The sequence below is a fragment of the Malus sylvestris genome, chromosome 5 (genome assembly GCF_916048215.2).
Source record: "Malus sylvestris chromosome 5, drMalSylv7.2, whole genome shotgun sequence".
Lineage (NCBI taxonomy): Eukaryota > Viridiplantae > Streptophyta > Magnoliopsida > Rosales > Rosaceae > Malus > Malus sylvestris.
The window spans coordinates 23,830,106-23,847,502 of NC_062264.1; the positions used below are offsets into that span (position 1 = coordinate 23,830,106).

The 17,397-nt window shown below is 42.0% G+C and overlaps 1 pseudogene; it reads left to right on the forward strand.

Moving 5' to 3' along the window:
* Window positions 1-3,942: 3,942 nt before the first annotated feature.
* LOC126622676 (uncharacterized) lies at window positions 3,943-15,278 on the forward strand (annotated as a pseudogene).
* The last annotated feature ends 2,119 nt before the right edge of the window (window positions 15,279-17,397 follow it).

Consider the following 17,397-nt stretch of genomic DNA (forward strand, 5'->3'; position numbering starts at 1 on the left):
AGCTATTAGTTGGAGATGGCCTCAGTATGACAATATAAGTATACCATCAATAAATATAATAATATAAAGAAATGTTTTTTTTAATTTATTTTTTATTTTTTTACGTACGATGTTCTAGACTGATTTAAATTAAGGAAGAGAAAATGTCTTCATCACTAAAGTAATCCGCCATTGCATTTTTAATATTTTTCACATAATATAAGCAACATGTTCATAATCTATATGCTTGTCGATATCAAATATTGTGGGCTAGGTCAGGCAACAAGACCTAAGGTCATCTCCAACCGAACGAGGGTCAAATGACTCGTTTTAGCCTTCTGGCCCTTCAAGATATTAATATTTTAATGAACAGTACATGACCATATTTTAATGAACAATATAGGGTATTTAAAATTTTTATTTAAATTTAATATTATTTAATGTTGTTTCATATTGTTTAACGTTGTTTTATGTTACTTAATTTAATTTAATGTTGTATAATGGCTTAGGAAGTTATATAAAAAAATAGAATTAAAAAAAATAAAAATTTTTGTAAAAAAAAAAAAAGAAAAAAAAAGGCCTACCATTCCTGTCGGATATAACCGACAAGAATGAATACGATGTTGTTGGTTATATCTGACAGGAATAATGAAAATCCAGCCCGACCCAAGGCTAGCTGGATTGAGCCAGCCGGTTGACCCTTTGGCCATTTTTTGTCCAGTGGAGCCCACGAGCAATTTGGCCTAATCCTTGGTTAGAAACGATTTTCGACTCTCTGACTCTTTGGACCATTCGATTAGAGATGGTCTAAGATTTCTAGCCAACACACTCAAATCGGTCAATAGACGTGCCGTCGAATGAAAGAGAGAAGAAAGAAACTGAGTCAAATTGGTAATTTCGAAACTGGAGGACTCATTAATTAATTACTTGGAAGCAAATGAAGGTTGGATTTTTTGGGATTTGACGAGAAATTGTTGGATACCCGGACCGGACCAATTGGGTTGTTCGGCCCTTGATTTTGTTCACATTCAGCCGGCCCACATCGAATCCCACTCCGTTCTCACATCCCCATGGCCCACCACCGTGAGACCTTCTCAGCTTTGACAGGAGATTCCGGTGGGAGTGGTGTGGTCCACCTGGTTATCTGGTGTTTCCCATAGCAGCTGTACATCTTTTGATTTAATTTATTAAATATTGTAGATCATGCAGTGGGAAGGTGCAGAGCAGACTAGTAGTGCGATGGGGACCATCTGATCTGCTGACTGACCGATTCAACGTGCGTTGTTGTCTTTCCGGTTTCCTTTCTGTGATCTTTCGCCGAAACTGAAAACGTACGTCTCTCTGTGATTCTCTGCGTGGACGTGGGCCCCCTTCACGATTTTGTGAGGACAATTTAATACAGGTCCAGAGATTTCGATCCCCGCTTTTATTGCCCTGTTAATTACTCTTTATGTGTGAATTTGTATTTATTTTTGTTTTTTTTTCTTTTTCGACAAAATCGTAGATGATGAATTCGATATCAAATTATGTTACTTATTGTATAGTTTAGCCGAACTCTCCATCTCCTTAGTGTAAAAATATCGATGTATTAAAAAAAAAAATTCGCTTCTTAGAGTTAACTACCACGAGATGACTAAGATTTCGTTTGTATATGGTTTTAAAATGATTGACAAGTTTTTTAGAAAAAATATTTTTGGGTTTCAAAAGCATTTAAAGTGTTTTATGCAATAAACATATAAGGAAGCACTTTAAGTGTTTTCAGTGATTTTAAATGCACATCCAAACAAGCTATAAGTGGTTAGAAACGAATTTTAGACAAGTATTCACACAACACGTCTTGGTTCGATTCTTGTCGCTGACGAATCGCACGATGATGGTCAGAAAAAGGTTAAAATACCTATGTGAATCTTTCAGCTTTTGAAATGTGGACTGCCATAAACTCAGGCACCATCTCATATAGATATCCTTGGCAATAAAACCAAGACTGGAGAGGTCCACAGTAGCTGCTCCACATGCTTCCACGGCGTCCTTCGAATCTGTCTCTACCTCAACCTGTATAAGCCTCATCGACTGGAGAGCTGCATCCCTTCACGTATGGCCAGCAGTTCCACCTGCTTAACAGCCGCCACACCTTGAAATTTCCACACACCTGCTGCTACGAACAATCCTCCATCCCCACGAATTACACTTCCCGCCACACCATATCCCTCCTTAAGCTTAAAAGTCCCATCCACACTTGGCTTCACCCGTCCATCTCGAGGTAACTCCCAATGCATCTGTTTGGGTATCTGCACCCGCCGAGGCTGCTGATTCGCCGTCTGAAAATCTTGCAACCAGCTGAGTAAGGATGGGCAACGGTTATGGCGGGTGGGTAACCACGGTTATTTACCCATAACCGTTTATGCTCATATCCGCATAACCGTTTAGCCGTTGGATAATTGCCTAAATGGTTATACACATACCCATAGCCGTTTATAAACGGTTAACCATACTCATAACCGCATACCCATTTAATTGTAACCGTTTAATACCCGTTTACCCATGTACCATTTTTAACCCGTTTATCTTTTTTTTTTTTATACCATTACCCTTTTTTCACTCATCTACACGTTTTTAACAACTTGAAAATTTAAAAAAAAAAAATTATCATAATTTTTTTTTTTGACAATTAAACACCGTTATAGGTACATTCATCATACATTTCCGTATTTTAATTTTTTAAGTCCTTGTACCATTTCAATAATTGAAATAATAGTTTACAAACGATATTTTTAACTGCTACCAATGAAGGTAATATAATATTTACTAAGTATTCTTAGGTTACGAAAACTGTTTAGAAAACAGTATTCTTGAGTTATTTAACCCATAATATAAAGTATTAACAAGCTACATTATATTATAATTAGCTATATAAACCATGCACTATAGTCAATAGCATCAGAGGTGCAACTTAGGTTGGGCCAACCCGAACCTGTCCATGTCCAACCCGACTTTAAACCCAAACAAGCGGATCTTTTTTTTAGTTATAACCCGCCCAAACCCAACCCGATTTCAACCCGTTCATTGATTGAGTTGGGTTGGGTTGATTATTTGTCCAACCTAATTTCAACTCGTTCATTGATTGAGTTGGGTTGGGTTGATTATTTGTCCAACCCAACCCAACCTAATTAACCAAACTCGATTAGGTTCAATGACCTTTGCACCTTCATGAGAACCTACTGATATAATATACAATTTGACTTGAAAGGAGTCATATTAAGTTTATTCTGCTTTTCACATCACATCCTGTAGAACAACTTCCTTTATTAAATTAATATTGCAACTATTCAACCTCTCTTTGAAATCTACTTCACAGTTTGAGTTGTGATTGTTTCTTATGTTGCTTTCTTGTGCCGATTCAGACGAAGCAAGCTATTGAGCAAGTAAATTTGAGGGAAAGTAATTTTAAGGTCAGTTGTTTGCTAATAAATACCTGGATCCCTTCATTTCGTACCTTACGCTTTCCAAAACCCTTGAAATTTCTTCGTCACTTTGTTTTCAAAACCTTCAAAAATCAGAAAATCCTAAGCTTTCATCTCAGAAATCTTTAAGCCTTTATCAATGGCCCCTTTCATCTCAGAGCTCTCTACCGAGTGCAACAAGTGCAAGGACTTCATAGATCAGAACGCCATCAAGACTCTGCGTTTCGAGAGTGACCTAAACACTACTCACCAAATTCTGGGCCCACTCTTCAAGGACACGGTGCCATCATCCATCATCAACCTGTTCAAGAAACACTGCTTGGCAAGTTTGCTACAAGGATTCGATTGGTCAAAGTGGTGCCAGGCAAAACCCCAAGGATCCTGGCTGTCGACCAAAGCGAACTGGGCGGCCTGGGTCGTATGAATGGAAAAATTCTTTGGTAAAGAGTGGGAGGCTCTTGGTATCCACAACGCCATTAAGCTCTCGACCATGAAGATTACCATGGATAAAGAACTCCTTATGGTAGCTCTAAGCCTCTGGTACTCGGCCACCAACACTATGGTCATTCCGTTCGGCCCTATAACCTCCACCATCTTCGACATCTCGACTATTATCGGGACTTCTCATTCTGGCATTCCAATCGACGCCACCCTTATTGGATGCCCATTAAACCTTGACCTCAAGGCGCTTTTCGATGAACGGGTTGTCGAGACGTTGAGCCAAGAAGGTCAAGAGCCTTTAAAAGAGGAAGTTCAGAAATTGCACAAGAATTTTCTGAACTACAACACCTTTATCCTCCGTTTTGCTGGTCGGGGGGAGGTGAGTCTACGGAATGGAGAACACAAGGCCTTCCTATTTTACTAGTACAACAAGTTCATCTATTGTACCAAGTCAAATAAGTGCTTGGTCGAGAATATGCCGGTGGCGGAAGCCCTGGCTAGTGGTCACTTTCTGGCGCTCAGTCCTGCCATCATCGCTAACCTTTTACGCTGCCTGGTGGAAATGACAACCAACAAGATCGACCCGTACCAGAATGGACCTCTCTGGTGTTCCAACTCTGGCTGTAAGTTTATTTTTCCACATTTCGGCCAGAAATCTCCGACCTCCAGTCCACTGTAGCATTCGGCCTTCAGTTGGCCCTCGACCAGTGCCTTCTCACCGAGCTGAAGAAGTTTTCAAACACCTCTTCTGCCTGGATGTCCTTTCCGACGATGAATTTTTGATATGTCGTTGTCAGAAATACCCATATTCCATCAGACTTCTTACATCGACTTGGAGTGAAAGCGAAGATGCTGGTTTTCGTCAAAACTGGGGGTCGTTCGTGTTAACTCATGACCTTCCCCTCGGTTGCGATGCTCGCCGAGCAAGTTAAGAAGTCTATCACCCCCACTTTGCTGCCTGACAGCTTGGCTACCTCCAAGGTTGCCCGGTGCCTCTACTTTCTTCTCGCTCCCTTCTAAGCCAATGACGCCTCTCTGGTTCCTTAGAAAAGGAGTGTAGAGACACCGAGAAAAGATTTCAGGAACGGTGCAAGAAATTTCACCTTCGACCAACTGTTCCTGAATCTCTCGGCACCGACACCTTCGGCGACTGGTGGGACGAATATACTTACAACTTTTTTGGCACTTCGATTGAGGACGTAGTTAACAAAATTTTTGGTGACCGACCCAAGAAAACTTATGCTCCTCAATCTAAAGAGGCGCCCCTAGGTATACGATTGTCTATACCTTTATTCTTCAAACATTTGAACGGTTTTACTAATGAGAATTCGCTTTCCCAGGCGGTCGGGTACTAAAACAGGCGGACGTGGTCATCCCGGTAGCGGTCAAGAAAAAAATTAGCCCCTTCCTCCAAGAAATCCAAAGCCGCCACACAAAAAACACCGAGCAAACGGCTTTACACGGACGCTGAGATGGTAGGTGAAACTCCTCGTCCCTCAAAACGCGTTAAGAAATTGACGAAGAAGGGAGCACGGAAGATTCATGTTATCTCTAGCCACACCATCAGGAAAACTACTCCAAGTGCCTCCCTTCCTGCTCCTGTTGTTCAGGCCTCAGCAGAGAATCGACCATCTTCAACCAGCCTGGCAACCCAAGCTCAACCAGCACCTGAAGTCCTCGAGGTCGTGGTTGAGCCAGTTGTCGTACTGCTGGTCGACACGCCTGCAGCTCCAGGGTCGACCGTAGGACCTGTATTGGGGGAGGCAACCCCTTCGATCGAGAAGAATCTTCCCAAGAATCCAAAACAATTAGCGATCATTTTAGAATAGGTATGATTATGCTGCCAACTCCCTTTACTCATTAAATTCAAAAAGTATTAACATTTTTTGTTTCAGGATGATGAGAGTGACGAGATTCCGCCTGCGAGTCGTTCTCGACCAACCCAAGCTCGTTGTGAGAACTCATATTTTTAATTATATATATATAATCCTAGTGGTATAGATATCTACAGTTTCACGCTTTTGCATTAGGCTAGTACATACTACATAGCCATGTGTCAATTCCATAAGTGTTCCATCTGTTTTCTTTATCCCATTTTGGATAGTTGTCAAGTTAATCTTATTTCTATATTTATATTTTACCTTACCACTGTTGTCAAATTTAGAGTAGTTGATATAGGCATACATATCCTATCTTGGTGGCTTTCGTATTAGGAGGACACAAATGCAACATATGTCTTTGGCAAGTTAGAGATAACACCATCCAATCATTCACTCCAATCTTATTTGCATAGTCATTACATTGGAGCTTGAGGTTGCTCCGCGTGTACCATTCACCCTCTTTTAAGTGACAACTATTCTACTACCCTAACATGTGACAATCTCTCATACCTTTATCTAATGATAGTGGACACCTCCTGCTATACTTGCCGACTTTCTACATCTATAAATGGCACCCCACCTTTCACTTTTATTCAGACAATTCCTCCAAATCTTTATATCTTGTTCGTTGCATGTAGTTTCCATGCACAGTACGTTGGTTTGTATATTATATATATATATATATATATTTATATATAGTGATAGAGATTAGAAAAGATAAGTGTGGTAGAAATACATAGTATTTGGACGTGATCAAGGAATTTATTCAAGTATGTGGAGTCTAGCTATTACGGTAGTGACGTGGATCTTTATTTTAGCTTTGGGATCGAGGAATTGGTGAGGAATATTGCTTGCTTGCTTGGCTTGGAGACGAAGTAGGGGGATCCTCACTTACCCTAGTTATGGAATTTTGTGAATGTACGTATATATAAATATACGAATGTATGTGAAAGTTGCATATATTTTGTTGTGATAGAACCATGAGGAAAACTGGTTTGTTTTATATCATGATATGCATGTTGTTTTATGCTACAAATCAATTGATGACTTGAGAGTGAAGGGGGCATAGCGACCGCCTTGGGTTTCGATCCCCTAAACCTCCGGAGGGGCTACTACGAAGGGATTAGTACCGCTACCTTTCTAGGAGAGGTACTTGGATATAAAGGACACTCTCGCTACACCTTACCATAAGTATATTCGTTCGGAGTAGGTCCAGGTAAGGGGGTAATTGGTCATTGGACCGGTCATCAAGCATGTAGCAATTTATAGGGATCCCTGTTTTCTTTTTAAAAGGAAATTGTGTGAGCATACAATCTATTTTTGAAACTAAAGCTTTTGTTGTGCATCAAACATTTTTCTATAGTATATATAGTGTTGTATACTAACTCCGCCTGTGTAAGTTTATCTTACATTGTCGGTCCCAAGCCCGGGTAAAGGAGGAGGGGGAGGGCGTCAGGTAGTCGGCAGCCGACACTCCACAGTTACGTCGAATCCTTATGAAAATGAATCCAGAACGAAATCACGCTAAAGCTAGGGCGTCACCCGTAAGTGGCGCGCTGTGTGGCCCGAGCACAGTGATAAGTGAGCAAGGGTCGCTGTATCTCCATCGGCACCCGGATGCAGTGTTAAATGAGCAAGGAGGCCATAGAAACTTCTTTTCGAACGACTCCACTCAAAGTTGTTTGGGAGCATATGCTCCTATCAACTTTACACAGGACACACAAAAGAAGTACTTTGATCCTATTGGACGGGGGAGGGTGAAGAAGCTAGGACAGAAGGGTAGAGTTCAAGCGAGTAGAATGCGTTTAGGAACGTGGAATATAGGAACCTTAACGGGAAAATCTATGGAAGTAGTGGAAGTTATGGTGAGGAGAAGGATAAATATTATGTGCCTACAAGAAACTAAGTGGGTTGGTCTTAAGGCAAAGGATCTAGAAAACTCAGGGTTTAAACTTTGGTATTCGGGCACAAATAGAACGAGAAACGGTGTTGGCATCATCGTGGACAAGACCTTGACACAAGATGTTGTAGATGTCAAGAGGGTAGGAGATAGAATATGGCAATCAAGATTGTAATAGGACAAGAACTCATCAATGTCATTAGTGCGTACGCACCTCAAGTAGGGTTGGATACGAGTTCGAAGGAGAAATTTTGGGAAGACCTTGGAGACTTGGTGCAAGGAATTGCCCAGACGGAGAAGTTATTTATAGGAGGAGATTTAAATGGACACGTGGGTAGGGAGACATGCAACTATAAAGGTTTTCATGGTGGCCATGGTTTTGGGGAGAGAAACGAGGATAGGGAAGCTATCTTGGATTTTGCAATGGCATATGATCTCTTCTTAGCCAACACCTTCTTTAAGAAGAGAGAAGAACATGTGATCACCTACAAGAGTGGGTCGTCAAAAACACAAATAGAGTTTCTTCTAATGAGGAAAGGGGATCGTATAACTTGTAAGGATTACAAAGTTATACCGGGAGAGAGCTTGGCTAATCAACATCGCTTGTTGGTGATGGATGTACATATCAAAAGAGTGAGAAAAAAGAACAAGACTTGGAAGTACCTAAGGACTAAATGGTAGAATCTAAAAGGAGAAAAACAAGCCATTTTCAAAGAGAAAGTAATGACCCAGTGTGGGTGGGATAGAGAGGGGGAAGCTAGCCAAAGGTGGGATTCCATGGCTAGTTGTATCCGAAAAGTAGCAAAAGAGGTATTATGAGAGTCCAAGGGCTTTGCCCCACACCAAAAGGAATCTTGGTGGTGGAATGAGGAGGTACAAACAAAGGTGAAGGCTAAGAAGGAATGTTGTAAAGCCTTATACAAGGACAGGACCGATGAAAATGGTGAAAGGTATAGAAGAGCGAAGCAAGAGGCGAAGAAAGCTGTGAGAGAAGCTAAGTTAGTGGCTTATGACGACATGTATAAGCGACTAGATACCAAAGAAGGAGAGTTGGATATCTATAAACTAGCTAGAGCAAGGGAAAAGAAGACAAATGACCTAAACCAAGTGAGGTGCATCGAGGATGAGGATGGAAAGGTTCTTGCTACAGAGAATACGGTCAAAGACAGATGGAAAGGTTATTTTCATAATCTTTTCAATGAAGGACATGAAAGGAGTACTTCTTTAGGGGAGTTAAGTAACTCAGAAGAGTGTAGAAACTACTCATTTTATCGTCGAATCAGGAAGGAAGAAGTGGTTGTAGCTTTGAAGAAGATGAAGCATAGAAAAGTAATGGGCCCAAACGATATACTGATCGAAGTGTGGAAAGTCTTGGGAGAGACAGGTATAGCATGGCTCACTGACCTTTTCAATAGGATTTTGAAAACGAAGAAGATGCCAACTGAGTGGCGAAAGAGCACTTTGGTGCCTATCTACAAGAATAAGGGCGACGTACAAAATTACATGAACTATAGGGGTATTAAGCTAATGAGCCATACAATGAAGCTCTGGGAGAGAGTCATTGAGCATAGATTGAGGCAAGAGACACGGGTTTCGGACAACCAATTCGGGTTCATGCCAGGGCGCTCAACCATGGAGGCAATCTATCTCTTACGAAGATTGATGGAAAGATATAGAGATGGGAAAAAGGATTTACACATGGTCTTTATAGATTTGGAAAAAGCGTATGATAGGGTCCCAAGAGGCATTCTTTGGAGGATTTTAGAGAAGAAATGAGTACGAGTAGCATATATCCAAGCTATAAAGGATATGTATGAAGGAGCAAAGACTGCCGTAAGAACTCATGAAGGACAAACCGAAAGCTTCCCCATAACTGTAAGATTACATCAAGGCTCATCTTTAAGTCCTTACCTTTTTGCGTTGGTAATGGATGAGTTAACAGGACATATTCAAGATGATATTCCTTGGTGTATGCTTTTTGCAGACGATATAGTGTTGATAGATGAAACTCAGGAAGGGGTAAATGCGAAGCTTAACCTTTGGAGAGAAGTGTTGGAATCTAAAGGTCTTTGCTTAAGCCGATCAAAGACAGAATATATGGAGTGCAAGTTCAGTGCAAATGGAGGCCAAAATGAGTTAGGGGTGAGGATCGGAGATCAGGAAATACCAAAGAGCGATCGTTTTCGCTACTTAGGACCTATCTTGCAAAAGAACGGAGAATTAGATGGAGATCTCAACCATAGAATACAAGCTGGATGGATGAAGTGGAAGAGTGCATCCGGCGTGTTGTGTGACCGTCGTATGCCACTGAAGCTCAAGGGAAAATTTTATAGGACGGCAATAAGGCCGGCGATGCTGTATGGCACAGAATGTTAAGCGGTGAAGCATCAACACGTACACAAAAAGGGTGTAGCGGAGATGAGGATGCTTCGTTGGATGTGTGGGCACACGAGAAATGATAAGATTAGGAATGAGGATATCCGAGGTAAAGTAAGAGTAGCCGAAATTGTAGGAAAATTGAGAGAAAATCGGTTACGGTGGTTTGGACATGTGCAAAGAAGGCCTACTGACGCTCCGGTTAGAAGATGCGACTAAGAGGTTCAGGGCTGGAGGGGTAAAGGAAGATCTAGGAAAACATTAGAAGAGACTCTAAAAAAAGACTTAGAGTATTTGGATCTAACGGAGGACATGACACAGGACCGAGCACAATGGTGTTCTAAGATTCATATAGCCGACCCCACTCAATGAAGAAGGCTTTGGTGTATTTAACACAATACGTTGAAATGAAGCAAAGCTTATTTATTGATATCTCCGATAAGTTACAAATATGTACATATACATGAGTCAAAATAAACAAACAAGAGGGAGCCTTCACAAAGGTTGCTTAGGAGAAGTCTCAGCAGTCGGTAGAGCCCTAGAAAGAGAAGGCACCGGAGGGGGATTATTCGGAGCCTCAGTACTGGATAGAACTCTAGAAGGAGGAGACATCGAAGGTTGATCATTTGGAGCTTCATTACGCGGTACAGCCTCAGAAGACGAAGGCAATAAATGCCTTTGGAACAAACCCACAAACCGCTGATGATTAAGTAAAATCTGACCATCAGATTCCTTCATCTGGTCAAGCTTCCTCTTCATGTTTGTAGCATAGTCATGTGCGAGCCGGTGCAACTGTTTATTCTCATGCTTGAGCCCTCTAATCTCCTATTTGAGACTCATCACTTCAGCCGCCAATGATTCAACTTGGCGGGTTCGAGCAAATAGGCGCTGGGCCATAATAGACACAGAACCTGCACACTGAACACTTAGAGCAAGAGAATCCTTAACAGCCAACTCATCAGACCGTTTGGAAAGTAGTCTGTTATCTTTGAGAGTGAGAAGGTTCCTGGCCACCACTGCAGCAGTTATATCATTCTTCATCACGGAATCCCCAACGGTAAGCAGACCAGTAGGGGATAAGAAAGATGGGCGCCATATGTTGTCTGGAGAAGGCGTGGCTGCCTCTTCAACAAGGTTCAAGTCAAAACGAGGGTCGGAGGGGCCAGACATTTTCAAAGGTGTTGAAGAGAAAAGAGGTCGGACAAATCAAGATCTTAGAAGTACAAGAAGGGAGCTTCTACTGGTGAAGATTCAAGTGTGCTTTGGAACTTAATGCCAGCCTCTATAAAAATCTGCACTCGACAGAGCTTCAGAAATCGAAGAGGCGCCTGCCCAGAAATCGAAAAGGCGTTTTGCTTTCTTAAAAGCTGGGCTGCTCAGAGACCACGAGGGCCGATCTCAGAAATCGAAGAGGCGTTTACTTTCTTAAAAGCTGGGCTGCTCAAAGACCACGAAGGTCGATCTCAGAAATCGAAGAGGCGCTTGCTTTCTCAAAAGCTGAGCTGCTCAGAAACCACGAGGGCCGACCTCAGAAATCGAAGAGGCACCTGCTTTTTTCAGCCTTGTCAGCACCTGTCACATGCACACTCAGCTTTGCTGAAATTACGGGCATTTTGTTGAAGATTTCTGATGAAGTAGAAAGCACGTGAATCTTACTATTCAATCATCCACTTTCCACACGCACCATCAGCTCATGGGTACCACAGATAACTTTGCCAAAGATCTCTGACAAAGTTTAGACACGTGAAGCTTGCAGCTCCCACTACATCACTATGACCAAGAAGGGTAAAAGAATACCAAAGAAACAACACTAACAAAGTTTAGACACATAAATTTTGAAAGTCTAGCTACCATATTATTACCTACAAGGGTAAAGGAACAGCACCGCTGCTGGATAATTGGAAAGTCCTTGTGTGTCAACCTCTGTGCTCTGTGGCAAGGTAGACTAGCAAACATGCCCAACCTTTACTTACATTCGAGAAAACACTCCCAACAAGATTGCTTGCTCCAAAATCGAAGAGGCATCGTCCTCCGAATCTAGAGAGCCAGACTCCCAACATGATTACTTTCTCAAAAATCGAAGAAACACCGCTCTCCGAATCTCGAAAGCTAGACTCCCAGCAGGATTGCTCTCTCAAAAATCGAAGAGACACCGTTTTTCGAATCTCGAGAGCCAGATCCCCGACAGGATTGCTTGTACGAATACCGAAGAGGCACTGCTTTCTCAACTTCGAGAGCCAGATCTCCTTGGATAAAGCTTGTCTATAAACTTCACACGCAACATCAGCTTTCCAGATACCACAGACCACTTTTTCAAAGTGCTCTGACACACGTGAAGCTGGCAGCTTCCACTACCGTGCTATGACCAAGCAGGGTAAAGGAATATCATTACTACTTGTTGTTAGGGAAACTCCTATATATGTCGACCTCCATCCTCAACGGACAGGCATACCTACAAAAATGCTCAACCCTTCCTCATATCTGAGAGGGCACTCCCAACGAAACCTCTCGATATACTCAGCTTTCTTTCCCCCCGATAATACCTCTGCAAACAAGCTACACCAGAGCAAGAATATCTCATATCATCAGGGTTAAAAGCAAGAGTATCCCATATCTTGCTTTTTGCCTGTCTTTTCTTTTGGCCTTGTTCTTACCTGCAAGACAAGGAGAAAGAGAGCAATCAGTCAGCACTTGGAATCAAGCTTATAGTCAGGAACTGACTGCCTGGAACCCCTTACCTGGCATTGCTCTCGAGTACCCATCTTCAACATCTTATGCTTCCAGAGAAGATACCACATATGCCTGAGGAACAGATAGGGAAAATGAGAATGATACAAGGAAGCATATGGAGACAAGCGTAACAGAACACGTACCGATACATCCACTACTTTGTCAACAACAAAAGTATCCCATATCAGTAGGGTCGAACGTACTCTAGATTTGATGGACGTGTTTTGACCTTCAAATTCTTCAGTCGGCCTTATACTCTGGAGGAAACCAGAAAATCCTCCAGCCCAGTTCAAGAATAAGCCTATGGAAAGTTACTTCTTCAAAAGCAAAAATATCTCATATCATCTATTCTCCTTTTCTTCTCTTATCCTTCATGCTGCCTGCAAGATAGGGAGAATGAGAATAATCAGCCGGAACTCGAAATCAAACTTCTGATCTGGGACTGATTGCTTGGAGCTCTGATTACTTACCTTGTCTGTCACCTCTTTCAGCAGATCCCCTAGCTCGGCGACTTGGGGGACTCCTACTACATGGTTTGTATTGCGCTTGACCAAGCCTGAAACTACAAGTAAGCTTCAAGTGAAATTGATACATTACCTTGTGCATATCCACCAGTTAAAGATACCACCCCTGGATGGAGGAAGCGTACTTCCAGAGAAGATGTCACATCTACCTATGAGACAGTTAAGGCAAGTGAAGACGAGAGCTTGCACCTATGTCATTTGTACTAAATCATTCACTTGTACTCACTAAAGGAGAGCTTGAACCTATGTACTTGCGTAAACCCTTCACAATTAATGAGAACTCCTCTACTCCGTGGACGTAGCCAATCTGGGTGAACCACGTACATCTTGTGTTTGCTTTCCTATCTCTATCCATTTACATACTTATCCACACTAATGACCAGAGCAATCTAGCGAATATCACAAAGTTAATACTTTCTGTTGTACCAAAGTCTTCACTGATTTTGTGCATCAACAATCCTTAAGTCCTTACCTTTTTGTGTTGGTAATGGATGAGTTAACAGGACATATTCAAGATGATATTCTTGGTGTATGCTTTTCGCACACGATATAGTGTTGATAGATGAAACTCAGAAGGGGTAAATGCGAAGCTTAACTTTTGGAGAGAAGTATTGGAATCTAAAGGTTTTCGCTTAAGCCGATCAAAGACAGAATATATGGAGTGCAAGTTCATTGCAAATGGAGGCCAAAATGAGTTAGGGGTGAGGATCGAAGATCAGGAAATACCAAAGAGCGACCGTTTTCGCTACCTAGGATCTATGTTGCAAAAGAACGGAGAATTAGATGGAGATCTCAACCATAGAATACAAGCTGGATGGATGAAGTGGAAGAGTGCTTCTGGCGTGTTGTGTGACCGTCGTAGGCCACTAAAGCTTAAGGAAAAATTTTATAGGACGACAATAAGGCCGTCGATGTTTTATGGCACAGAATGTTGGGCGGTGAAACATCAACACGTACACAAAATGGGTTTGGACATGTACAAAGAAGACCTACTGACGCTCCGGTTCGAATATGTGACTACGGGATAGAGGTTCAGGGCCGAAGGGGTAGAGGTAGACCTAGGAAAACTTTGGAAGAGACCCTAAGAAAAGACTTAGAGTACTTGGATCTAACGGAGGATATGACACAAAACCGCGCGCAATGGCGTTCTAGGATTCATATAGCCGACCCCATTTAGTGGGAAAAGGCTTTGTTGTTGTTGTTGTTGTATATATAGTGTTGTATACTATTTTCAAACCTAGCTAAGGTGGATTCCCTGATGGGAAACGATGAACGTTTGTGATGCTCACCCTTACTTTATTATAGGACCGGTGCACCTACAAATAAACGATCTAGACTAAGGTCGGGACAAGCGTTGTTTGTTACTTGTCAACTTCTTAATCGCTCATTGACTTTCCACAGGTTTTTGTTTGTACATATGCTTGATTCCCTCTGTCTTGAAGGAATCTTTTGTAACTAAACTTAGCACTTTGTACTCTCCAAATCGTGCCTAAGCGTTGGTTAGTGTATTTACTTATTTTAAACTCTTTGGTTTTGTTGTAAGTTGTAAACTTCGTCTTTGATGTAAAAAATTTATCCAAATTCTGTTGCCTTGTATTCTTCATTTTGCCAAAATGATTTCCGCTTTTGTACTGTTTAAAAATAAATTATTTTACTTCCCTTTAAATAGCCATACGTCTTATAAGGGATGTAGTGCTACAGTGTTGGAATTTAACACTATTGTATTGCGTTACTAATAGAGCGTGGCACTGTTACGTGCCCGTTTTTTGGGCGTGACACTCCTTCTGTTGATCCTCCCCCCATGGTTAAGGTGGTCGACCAGGTTGATCTTCCTGCAGCCAATCGTGGAAGAAGGCCTATCATTGAACCTGAAGCGACGTCAGAAACTCCAATTCACCCGCAGGACCAAGACCTCGGCATCACCTCTCAAGAAGTGACCTCGACTTTTGTAAGGCTTGATTACTTTCTCTTGTCAATTTTGTTATAACAAGTCTGAACCGAGAAAATATTAAATGTCAGGTGCCCAATTATTCATTTCACCGAAAATTTTATGCGCCGAAAAGTGTTATCTATATTTCTTGGCCACCTCAGTGGCCATTGAACGTAGATAACCTTCATCGGCTGCGTGAATTAAGAAGCAGTCTAAAACACTAGGCTCGGCCATTAAGCTCTCTAGGTTCGAGCAATGAACTAGGAGACATGGCCGAAGTCTCATATTAGTAGGTTTAAAACCAATCCTCCCTGCTACATTATTTTATGATTTTCCTTGTGCCTAAACTGTTTTCGTGTGCAGCCTTCATGGGAAGTCGAGTTTGATGCTCTCATATCGAGTACTTCGGGAGTGGCTAGTCCTTTAGCAGCTACGACTGAGCCCGCCGAATTAACTGTTCTTGTTCAATTGCAGGAGCTTTTGTCTCTCTCAGCTTACAAGTTCTTGAGCGCCAGGGTCTTGATTCGGTGGGTGCATGTCTGAACGATCTCGGAGCTGATGGTCAATTGAGCGCCGAGGCTATCACTTAAACGTTTTCTGCCTTTGAACGGACCCGAGAATATTTCAGTATTTTCGAGAAAGCTCTTCGGGCTGACGATGACTTGACAGCTGCAACAGCCGTTCGAAACGCTCTTCGTCCAAAGGTCAAAGTTTTCAAGGTGAAAAATAAGATCCTGGCTAACCTTGACCGTCAAATTACTGAACTTCAAAATCGAAAATCGGTAATTGCTTCTGAGCTTGCAAAGGATTTTGAGTCGGGCGATAAATCTTGCTTAACCGAATACGCGACGAGCGTGAAGCAAGTCGAGCAGCTGAAGATGGACAAAAGGAATCGGTAAGCTGAGGTCATGATGGGCGAGGTGAGGTGGTTGGAGTTGAAGGCTGTTCTTGAATCTCTCATTCTTTCATCACCCTAGAATTATTTGATTGTAAACTGATCGACCAATGAAATGAAATAAACTTTTATTCTCGCATCTCCCATGTGACTGGATAATATTTCTTTAAAAACCTTCCATTGATTGGCAACTTGTGAACAATACCAGTTTAATCTCTAAGATGGTATGCTCCATTGCCGAAGACTTTATGAATAATGAATGGCCCTTCCCAATTCGGTGACCATTTGCCGAACCTGGGGTCTTTAATTCCTACGGGTAGTACGGTTTGCCAAACCAGTTCTTCTTCGCCGAACATTTTTTGTCTAACTCGTTGATTATACGCACGCTTGGTAATCTTCTTTTGTGCCACTAATAAGTTATAAGCATCAAGCCGAGCTTCTTCTAAATCTTCTAACTCTTGTCTTATGGCTTGACTGTACTCGGTGCTGAACAAACTACTTTGTTCAATTATTCGCAACGAGTTTATACTTAGCTCGACCGGCAACATTGCGTCGTGTCCATAAGTCAACGCGTACGGAGTCATTCCAATGGCTATCCGTAGAGAAGTTCGATAAGCTCATAACGCTTCGTCTATCATTAAGTGCCATATGTCTGGCCTTTCTTTTATCATCTTTTCAAGAATACCAATAAGAACCTTATTACTTGCTTCGGCCTGTCCATTCGCCTATGGGTAATATGGCATATATTGCTCGAGTCGAATTTTTAGATTTGCCGTATATTCCTTAAATCTGTCAGATGTAAAGATCGTACCGTTATCTGTTATGATGGTTTCTGGCACGCCGAATCTAGTCACAATGTTTTCTTCAATGAAACTACAAACTTCTTTAGACGTTAACTCGGCATATGACTTGGCTTCGACCCATTTGGTGAAGTAGTCCTTTGCGACGAGTATCCACGCATGTTTGGCTGCACCAGAAGATGGTGTGATTTTACCGATAACATTCATGGCCCATCGGCCATGGTTTGGTGACCGAATGTAATGATTCGGCCGGTACTCTCTGTATAGGCCCATGAATTTGACACTGTACACAACCCTTTGCGTACTCAATACAATCATTCAGAATAATCAGCCAGAAATAGCCGTGCTGCCGAAGTAGCCAACGTATTTTTCATCCAAATTCCTTCGTGTACTTCCGCCATTACTTGAACAGCTTCTTACGGGTCGAGGCACAGCAACAGTAACCCGTCCTCACCCTTTCGATACAACTCATTCTGGTATA